The sequence below is a fragment of the Lichenostomus cassidix genome, chromosome 1Aa (assembly GCF_008360975.1).
Source record: "Lichenostomus cassidix isolate B80296 chromosome 1Aa, HeHo_3.0, whole genome shotgun sequence".
In the NCBI taxonomy this organism is placed as follows: Eukaryota; Metazoa; Chordata; class Aves; order Passeriformes; family Meliphagidae; genus Lichenostomus; species Lichenostomus cassidix.
This window is the reverse complement of record NC_139480.1, coordinates 41410982-41420112: the sequence shown is the minus strand read 5'-3', so window position 1 is coordinate 41420112 and position 9131 is coordinate 41410982. Positions and strand designations below refer to the sequence as shown.

At 40.3% G+C, this 9131-nt stretch overlaps 2 long non-coding RNA genes across 2 annotated transcripts; one reads left to right on the top strand and one right to left on the bottom strand.

The window, feature by feature from the left end:
• Positions 1–1468: 1468 nt before the first annotated feature.
• LOC146443520 (uncharacterized) lies at positions 1469–3846 on the bottom strand. Its single transcript, XR_014848105.1, has 3 exons — positions 3530–3846; positions 3239–3334; positions 1469–2146 (listed from the first exon to the last, which is right to left on the bottom strand). It is a non-coding gene; the product is annotated as an uncharacterized LOC146443520 (long non-coding RNA).
• On the top strand, positions 3817–5520 carry LOC146443519 (uncharacterized). Its single transcript, XR_014848102.1, has 3 exons — positions 3817–4217; positions 4487–4720; positions 5170–5520. It is a non-coding gene; the product is annotated as an uncharacterized LOC146443519 (long non-coding RNA).
• Positions 5521–9131: the final 3611 nt, after the last annotated feature.

Sequence of the window (9131 nt, the reverse complement as noted above, 5' to 3'; positions counted from 1 at the left end):
ATGCCTCCTCGCTGGCCTGCTGGGGATAACTCCATTGGATTCTTCTGTTGGTGGGAATGCCAGGCTGTGCCATGGCTGCAGTGAGCAGATCTTCATGTGCACACACTGCTCTGGGGTCTTTTTGCAATGGTGAGCTATGTTTGATGCATAGCCAGAGAAAGTACCCCAGTGCTGCAGTTGGGTGCCTGCCACTGCCTGATCTGCTGCTCCCCTGGGGACTGGCTTTACCTTGGTGTAATGAGCACCTATCAACAATTAATGATGGCTGTTGCATGGGGGGAAGGATCCGGAGTGCCTTTAGTGAAGTGAGAAGCAGTCAGTCAACTCCTCACCTTCGAGCATTAAATGTCGTGAGAGGTCAAAAGGTTTTGCCAGGAATGCAAAGTTTGGAGTATTTTTAATTAAGCTACATCCTTTGAAATTCTTTCAAGTCAATCTTCAAACAAATCAGGTCTTAAATCAACACCCTTTAAAAGCATATTCACCTCTGGTAAGTGCCTTCATGCAAGCTCTACTGGGTATCACAGAAAGCAGTTAATTTAATTTTGAGTCATTAAAAAACTCCACTCATTTTTGTGTTCATTCACTGTAATATTCCTTTTCCCTGAATAGCCAAATTCCTTATCCTGTGTAAAGTTGGTCTGTTTGTGTCTGAATGGGCTTACTATTTGAATTTACCAATGTCTTAAACATATGGGTTGGGAGGAGAGCTTGGAATACCAGAGTTTTGATTAACCTAAAACATGCCTGCATCTTTGTTTGTTTTCTATAATCTATTTTTAAGAAATGCCTATCTCTTAGAGAGTTACTGATTGGGGGATATTTTTGTCATCCTATAAATAGAAGCTGCAGTTGACATACAAATAACTGTATTCCGTCACCAGATTTTAAGGCCCTTTTGGAAAGTTTTACTTGCATGAAAAGATTCAGTATCTGGCTAAATCCCACAACAGACTACATAAACCAGCAAAATCAAACTTGACCCAAACATTTAAAAGACACTAAACACCATTAGAAAGTTGTGGCAGATTTGGTTTCCATCCTGGCTGTCATTTTCAGGTCTGTACACTTTCAGTGTTATTTCTGTGACCGGCACACATGGGATTCAAAAGACTCTCTGCTAACAAAGACCTTTGATCCCTGGATTAACTCTTCTAACACTCTCCTTAAGCAACTAGGAAAATAAAATTATTACCTCATTATCTATTTTGAGAGAATATTTTAACTGGTCTCTTAGGGGAAAGGCTGGAGGGGCCACCGGAGTCTCTGGAGTGAGAGCTGATGGTGAGGGGTGGCACCTATCAGTGTGAATAGTTCAAATTCCAGCTGTAAGCCTGGAAGCAAAGTCCTTCTGTTGAGAGCTCTGGCTTCTCAAGGGCTGTGACTTTGCTACCAGAGCAGCTGCCCCAAGGCTAATCTCTGACCCAGGCCAAGAGGTGCAAGACAGGTCCTGTCCACATTGCTCAGAAGTAACTACTCTCTTTAGGTCAGCATGGCCAGATTTGGGGTACTATTTGGCCCAGGTATCCTCTGGCCCCATATTTCTCTGCAAGCGAATTGTTAAGCAGTTGAGATTTACTAATTCAAAGCATGTATTGCCTGTTTGTGCTGTCCCATGACAGTGTGTAGGGAATTTGAGGACACGAGGCCTGTTGGAGGAAGATCAGACAACTGTCATGGACTGAGGGAGTTAAACTTTCTGCAGTCCAAGTCCATTTTGTCAGTCTGGAGTGGAGCCTGGAGCAAGCTATTCTGTTAACTGTGTCCAGATTTCCTCTCCAAGAAACTAGTCATTTTGCTTCAGAAGGGAGCCTGGGAGTGAGTGAGCATACATGCAGCATGAATGATGAGAGGATCAGATGCTGGCAGCAAACAGGGAGCTGAAGTAGGTGACTCCTGAGACATCTGTTGATCTTTGACAGGGGTGTGTTTCAGCTATGGCAAGGGTGTAATTTATGCTTGAAAGTAACCCACGTTCAGTACTTGATGCAGCTGATGTTTCCTTAGTTTAAGCTCAGATACTCAGTTTTCAGCAGTGCAGGCACTCAGCAAGGGCCTTTATTGGAAGCTTAGCTGCATGCCCCTTTCACTTGGAGTATGGTTACTGCACGGGCACAGCTATATCTGTTGTCAAATTTGGCCTAATCTGGAATGAAGACAGGAATGAAATTACAGCTTGGCTGTGCTCTGAAAGTCTGGATTTTTGCCACCGCACTTTGGGCTGGTTCAGTTCTAAATATGTCCCATATCCTGTTTCATGAGAAGCAGCATAAGGAAGCCCAAGTTCCTATGGATTTTCATCTGATCTTCCCATGATAATAACAGTTTCTCTCAAAAGTCCGTAAAACTTCCCCAGTTCCCTCATGTCTGCTACACTTCCTCACATTAATACATTTCCTCCATTTCCCTGTTTTTTCTTCACCCCATTTCACCCCCCTGTCCCTTGACTATGGGATGCTGAGGCCCATCTGCATGCTGATCAGAAAGCAGACACATGTAAGATGATTGTCCAGCCAGAAGGCCTTGGGGCTCTCATATTGAAATTTTTGTCTGTTTCTCCTTTCCCAGTTTGCATTAATTGTTTTCCTCTGCCCTCCTACTGGCTTTCACAAGGCTTGTAGGAACTCATATTTCACTGAATTTTCAGGAAATTCTCCCTTTTTGCCCAATGTGATTGTGAGCAGTTGTCAGATTTAAAAGCTACTAGAGTAGGAGACAAATGACAGGCAAACTGAAATACAAATGGAAAGACAGGATGACTAGGGAAGCTCAAGTTCCTCAGGAAATAAGGTTATAAAGAAGGTGATGGTGAGATCACCTTGGATCTCTGCTGGCAGCTGACACAGATAGTGCAGGTGCCAAGCAGGGCAAAGGTATTCCTCAAAGCTGGTTTCTGCCAGTTTTTCTCAAAAATGTAGTGTGTCCAGGGTGAAATGGAAGTTCCTCTAAGTGTGATTATTTATGCCTTCCTATCTGGTTTGTGTTTTCACAGTGAATGTCACTGCAGTGTCCAGGAGACACCAATGACATGACATCCCCAGTACCAATGGGCACAGCTCAAACAATTAATCCAAGAGGCTTTTTGTGTAGGAAACAATGAAGTATTACACATTATACCGCTTGAGCTCTACTTACGCCTTCAATGCTTAAATCAGCTGAGGTGAGTTAACTGAGGATAATGTGTATAAAGCAAAGCCATTTAGATGCATGTGGTGAAGGTTTGGTGTCAGTTACATACCTCTGAAGTCAGCAGGGTCCAAAATGTGGTGCAGCGCGTATCCAGAGGAACAGACTCCAGAAACCTTTTGTGTTTGCTCTTTTGATGAGTATTCTTCTGCGGACAAAGCTGACAATTAATGCTTATTTTTTAATATTGGACATTGCAGCTAATGCATGTGTCTGGACCAAAATCTTTATGTCACAGTGGATTTGAATCCTAAAGATGGAACAAAGTTCCTCTGAGGAGCTCAACTTAAAATCATCATATAAAATCCTGTTTGTAGAAAAAATGTTGTCAGTATGTGCTTACCTCCTTGACCTGAAATTCTACCGGTGGCTAGAGTTATATGCTTGTGCTTTTTCACAGATGTCTCATTTAAGAAAATGGCCTTGCAGCTCTCATCTGAGACCAGCAGTAGCTGTTCTACCATCTAAGTTTCTTGTGAGACTCTCATGCTCCTTAATATACTCTGGTAGCACAAAGGCTCTCAGAAAAACAGTGTTGGCTCCTTTCTCCTGAAAACCTAGAGATTTAGGAGTCCAGCTTTTTTGTAATGGCTTATATTTCCTCCCTAGAAGATCTGCAGCCCTTCTCAGCATTAGACACTTTAAACCCCACTCACAAGAACACCCTTCTCTTCTGTCAGTGATGCCACTGTTCAGCAAGAGACCAGGACTGCAATGACTTCATAATGTTCACTTTGCTGAGCTCTTCTATAAGGAACAGGCTGACTTCTAGGGCTGAAGAGCTATTCCTTCCCTTTCTCACCAGGCTTTACTTCTTTGCTTCATAGTTAGTAGAGGTGGAGGAGAGTGTCCTCAACTACGGCCTAATCGATATTTTGCTTATCCTTGTAATCCCACTTTGCAGGGGAGATATGGCTCTAATCCTATGCAGGGAAAAAAAAAAAAAAAGGCACTAGAACCACTAGGCAGTAATAGAAAAGATTGTTTCCTCCTTCACATGAGAAAAAAGTGCATATTCACCCTGATCACAGGTGAGAATCTGGGGATTTGAACCTCAAGGTTATTGCAAGAATTTTCCCTGCAGATGTTTCTCAGGCACAGCTCAAAGAAAAGGTGATTTCAAACAGAACACTGATTTCATTGTTTCTTAATCATTAAGTGACTGACTCAGTAAGTGGGCTGTTTAGATTCCCTGTCAGAGGTGTGTAACTCTAGCAGCTGGTCCTGGGCATTCAGGCATCTTGCAGACTCATGTCCTTAAAAGGAGCATGAATATAACTTCATCCTGTATTTTTAATAGGTGCTTAATCCTGAAGAGAGGACATAAGCCAAAGCTTGAGAAGGCACAGAGAGTATCTCACTGGAAAAGCTTATTGGTGATTTCTACAGGGCAAGTAGACAAAGCAGATAACTCAAAAACATTGTCAGACCATTCACTCTATAAATCGACGCAGCCCAAATCACTCATCAGAGAGGAACATGAGGTCTATAAACAACAGCTCCTTGCCACAGACAAGTTAAATCGTTGATAAAGGTCTGAAACACATAGTGCCTTAGAGGTTTCCTTCTTTAAGATCTCTTGTGTGTTTGCCTGGGTCATTTCTTACACCACCTCTTTTACAACAGAAACAGAATGCCTTTTTTTGTAGGACAGCACAAGCCTTTATTCAGAGAGCCAAAATTAACAGGCTTCAGTGCCAAGAGTCCTTCTGTAGCTACATCTCTTCTATGTCGTAGAAAGTATTGATGGCTTTTTGTTTGTCATTTCAGCTGCTCAGGCGAGAAATGTATGTGGCTTCGCTGTGTACTTTCTATTCCAGGCATGAATCCCATTGGCATTTTACATGCAGGAACCCCTGGTAGCCTCAGCTGAAATTTTCTAGGATGAAAGGGAAGGTTTATTCAATGGCTGAAATGCTACTCCAGCAGTTGGGAGATCTTGCTTGTGATCTCTTCACAGTATTTCTGTATTTTTTTTTTCAGTAACTCATATAGTCTATGTGTTAAACAAAAGTAACAGTGCTTCACACACCATTATGAATGACACATGCCACAAAAGTCATCAAAGGAGAAGAATGAGAAGAAGAAGCTAATGAACATAAACTGTACGAAAATTACTGCTGGAACCCGAATCCATCTAACAACCTCTGACAGCTGTCACTTTTACAATTAAACCACACAGAAGCTCAGCAAAACTATAGATCTGAACAGAAGTATTGGCAATACCAAGAAGAGTTTATTGAAAAAACACCATTATTGCTGCAGTTTCTACCTTTGTAAAGCTTTTCTAATGCTCACAGACAATAATCCTAGGTTCATCTGTTAGCAGGAGTAAATTGAGAGTATGAATTACCCTGTTTCTCTCCTTTGAAAATACCTGTGCACCAGTCCATGTAACAGGCTATGTTCATGTAGGTCAATATGGGGCACAGGGGAAGGGAATGAAAAAAGAATTTGTTCCATCTTTTCAAAGCAGTTCATACTGTGTAGTGTTGCAGCAAAAGAAAATATTCTGGCAAAGATTACATCCATCCTACCTCTGGCTTGCAGTCTGATTGCTAATCTGTTCTTGAACTTGCTGTAACCAGTCATCAGCCTCAAGGGCTGGTGGCAAAACTACAGCTGGGCCCATGAATGACCCAGATTCACCTAACTACTCATCAAAATCACCCCAGGAGTTTTAAGTGAAGGAAAGACTGAAATCAATGTATATAAAACTTCATCAGGGAAGTGCAAATCTCTGCTACCTCAGGTTGCCACATTATATTCTCTTCTTTACAAACTCTTGAAACTCCACTTAAAAGTTTGTCTCCCCACTTATAGGAAAAAAGCTGTTCCAGGTCATAACATTCTGATGGTTGCAAAATTTTCCTAATTTCTAGCCTATGCTCCCCCATGGCCAGTTTATACTTGGCCTTAATCATCCTGACATTGTCTAGCTAGGCTGCTTTTCTCTATTTCATCTGTTTAACCCCTGGAGTGCAGCAAACGTCACCTCACAGTTCTTGTTTTGTTAGAAAAGTAAAGTGCTTTCAGTTGCTTGTCACTACTTTGTTCACTATATTTCTTTCAGCTTGCATTCAACTTTCTCAAACACAAGCAATCAGGACTATATATAGAGGAGGTTTCACAAATACAAAGACATAAATAGTTTCTTATCTCTCCTGGAAAAAAAAAGATTTGTGGGGACTGTGCTTCCCTTTTTCATAGACAGATTACATTGATGGATCATAATCATCCTGTGAGCAACTGGTGCTCTCAGTTATTTCTCCCTCTCATTTGTTTCCAAGTAGTGTTTAAGAAAAAGATCTCATTAGTACTTGAAAGGCTTTGCAATAATAATGTCGCATTTTATGTCATAGTTCTAATACTCTAGCCTTCAAAGTTATCCAGGTCTTCCTTTAAAATAGCCTGTTCCCTCACTGTAATGACAAATAAATTCATATAAGAATTGTCACTAGCTGTCAATAGCTCATTTCTATTTCTGTGCCAAATTCTCTGATGACAGTATTGGAGAAGATAGGCCCTTTTAGAAGGGCCTGACCGATCCTTTAGAAACTCCTTTGTTAGTCTTCCTTTAGCCAGGAGTTCCTCTTTCAACACTATCCATTATCTCTTTGTTGAACTAATAATTTGCCAGTGACACTTCTCCAATAATTTACCCAGCTTTCATTCATCCTGAAAGACAGTTATCAGGTAAAGATATCTGAGTAGACTGGCATGGTAAACACATGCTATGCTTTGCTTAATTTCCTCATTTTCTCCCACATGTCTAACTAATATTTCTTCAAAATACTATTTAGATACTATTGCTGATTCAATGAACAACATGAGAAGTGTTGGTATTTGGTTCTAGACAAAGGTGGATTATCTAGAGGTTGGAATCTGTTTAACTCCTGAAGCTGGGAGGCAGAAGAGAAGAGTGAGGCAACCTTTACCCTGCATGACTTCCCCATATCTACTCTATTTGGGTGACTTTATTTTATGATCTATTTAAATATCACCTTTAGAAAAATGTTTCTTTAAAAAAGGAGAGTACTCTCTTCAGGTGCAATAATTAAACACTGCTCTAAAGATCTCAGAATATGATACTGTGTTTGCTTCCTGCTCTGATCCAGTGTGTCTCAGTGACACTTACTTCAGGTACTTATAATTAAGAATTTATGGGGTGTTCTTTTCAAGAGCCCTGATGGCATTGAATAAATGAGATATTTGTCTAGGTATTGGTGCTCACATTAGCACTTATAATGCATTCTACTGCATTGCCCAATGGGGCTATGAATTACAGAAAACAAATCTCCAGTTTCTGGATGGCTCCAACAAAATAGTTGTAAAATCCATCCCAGAAGAACTTCACTAATAACAAAACACTGATCTGCTAATTGATCTTTAGGGATCACTTTAGCTCCCACTGAAATTAATGTAAAGGTCTCCACCTATTTTTCTGAGTGCTGGGTCATGCCCTGAGTGAGAAAGGAGATTAGATCAGAAATATTCATAGAAATGAATAACAACTAAAACTAATTTAAAAAATACTATTAGAAATGCTCATGCTAAAAGACTGTGTAACCCACTTTGCGTTAGAGTTACTGTGTTTGGTCAAAATGATCTCATCATCTGGACAGAAATTGGTTTAACTAAAGAAAGGTCTTGTTATGAAGCTTCTAATTTCCTTGTTTAGCAATTGCAAAGTGGATGTTTTGAGAATCAAATGAGCAAAAATTCAACATATCAAATATTATCCACTGGCTGAATGCTGTGTGTAAGCAAGGATGATGATTCATTCTTCACCATCACACCAGGACCTTGATTTGCTACAGCTCAAATTAAGGAGCCAAATCTCTATGGCAGGAGTCTGCAATACTTTTAACTTCTGGGTTTTGTCACAAAGAGAGATTTGTACCACTTATTCACCAGAAAGTTAAACAATCTAATCAGAAGTTTGTAGAGCCTTCCAGTTTGCATAAGCCCACGGAAATTTAAAATAAACATTATGTATGTAGAAAGGAGCAGGAAGTAGAATATCCTTTAAAAGTCAGCTGTCTGTTTACTGCCCAGCTAATAATGAAGTTGTTTGTTTTTAACTTGGATGTTACATGTATTCTCAGCCACTCAGTTAGTATTGCATGTATGTGAAATAGCCGTTAACATAAAGGTGGTGTTTTATATCTTCAGTGTTTCTGTTTAGACACATCTCTATTTGTGGTCATTCCTTCCTTGAAATAATTGAGAGAAAGAGCCATAGCAGGTCATCTACTATAAAGTTTGGAAATGCATGAATATCAAGAATCAGTTGCTCTGGCTAGGTGAACTTGCAGAGGCAAGTGTGTGATAATAAACAGAAAGTGCAAATATTTGATTTCAGAGGAATCAAATGATGAAGACAAAAATAAACCTTGTTTATACTCCTTATAAATTATAAAAATAATTTATCCCACATGGGAGACCTCACCTGGATTTGGCACTCACACAAGAGCATGCATGCCAATGAAGTCCCACACCAGATATCCTTGTAGAACATATGGCTTTGGGGAAGCTGTGTGTCGTTATCAGGTGTATTTACCCTCAATGTGTAACTCCTGACTCAGAGAGCTTGTTTTACAACTTTGCTGAGAACATATTGGGAGTGCCTGGGTGTGGGATTAACCTTCTGTCAAGAAAACAACCAAAACAAAATTTATAGCAAGGCGTGTTCAACACAGGTATCCTGTGTCAATGAATATCCTGTATGGGATGGATGCCAGTTATGTCCTTGGCTTGTTATTTCCTAAGGTGATGTGGTTCAGTGTGTGCATTTGTTTATTTTGCATTTCTACAAACAGAAAGTGGAAGTCCAACCTGGTTGACCTAGACTGATAGGTAGTTCACTAGTTCAATAACTCTGGCCAAGTAGTTTTTTCCACAGAGATATGCATATCTGCTTGGCCAAATTCCACCTGACCACC